Here is a 1,060-nt window from a genome sequence, read left to right as displayed (position 1 = left end):
TTCCACCATTATTGTTGTTGAAACCTTGTTGAGGTCTCTGTTGATCCTTCCATGAGAGATTTGGATGATTCCTCCATGAAGGATTATAGGTGTTTCCATAGGATTCTCCTATGTAATTTACCTCTTCTATTGAAGGATTCTCAGGATCATAAGCTTCTTCTTCAGATGAAGCATCCTTAGTACTGCCTGGTGCAGCTTGCATTCCAGACAGACTTTGAGAAATCATATTGACTTGCTGGGTCAATATTTTATTCTGAGCCAATATAGCATTCAGAGGATCAATCTCAAGAACTCCTTTCTTCTGATTCGTCCCATTGTTCACAGGATTCCTTTCAGAAGTTTACATGAATTGGTTATTTGCAATAATTTCAATGAGTTCTTGAGCTTCTGCAGGCGTCTTCTTCAAATGAAGAGATCCTCCAGCAGAGCTATCCAATGACATCTTGGACAGTTCAGAGAGACCATCATAGAAAATACCTATGATGCTCCATTCAGAAAGCATATCAGAAGGACACTTTCTGATTAATTGTTTGTATCTTTCCCAAGCTTCATAGAGGGATTCACCTTCCTTCTATCTGAAGGTTTGGACTTTCACTCTAAGCTTACTCAATTTTTGAGGTGGAAAGAACTTTGCCAAAAAGGCATTAACTAGCTTTTCCCAAGAGTTCAGGCTTTCTTTAGGTTGTGAATCCAACCATATCCTAGCTCTGTCTCTTACAGCAAAAGGGAATAGCATAAGTCTGTAGACCTCAGGGTCAACCCCATTGGTCTTGACAGTGTCACAGATTTGCAAGAATCCAGCTAAAAAGTGATGAGGATCTTCCAATGGAAGTCCATGGAACTTGCAATTCTGTTGCATTAGAGAAACTAGTTGAGGCTTAAGCTCAAAGTTGTTTGCTCTAATGGTAGGGATAGAGATGCTTCTCCCATAGAAGTCGGGAGTAGGTGCAGTAAAGTCACCCAGCACCTTCCTTGCATTGTTGGCATTGTTGTTGTTTTCGGCTGCCATGGGTTCTTCTTCTTTGAAGATTTCTATTAGGTCCTCTACAGAGAATTGTGC

General features: G+C 40.6%; 1 non-coding gene across 1 annotated transcript; it reads left to right on the top strand.

Annotated features, from left to right (window-relative positions):
• Window positions 1-496: 496 nt before the first annotated feature.
• Window positions 497-604, top strand: LOC127743585 (small nucleolar RNA R71). Its single transcript, XR_008004970.1, has one exon. It is a non-coding gene; the product is annotated as a small nucleolar RNA R71 (small nucleolar RNA).
• The last annotated feature ends 456 nt before the right edge of the window (window positions 605-1,060 follow it).

Source organism: Arachis duranensis, chromosome 10 (assembly GCF_000817695.3).
Source record: "Arachis duranensis cultivar V14167 chromosome 10, aradu.V14167.gnm2.J7QH, whole genome shotgun sequence".
In the NCBI taxonomy this organism is placed as follows: domain Eukaryota; kingdom Viridiplantae; phylum Streptophyta; class Magnoliopsida; order Fabales; family Fabaceae; genus Arachis; species Arachis duranensis.
Note: the sequence above shows the minus strand (reverse complement) of the source record. Positions and strands in the feature narration are given on the sequence as shown.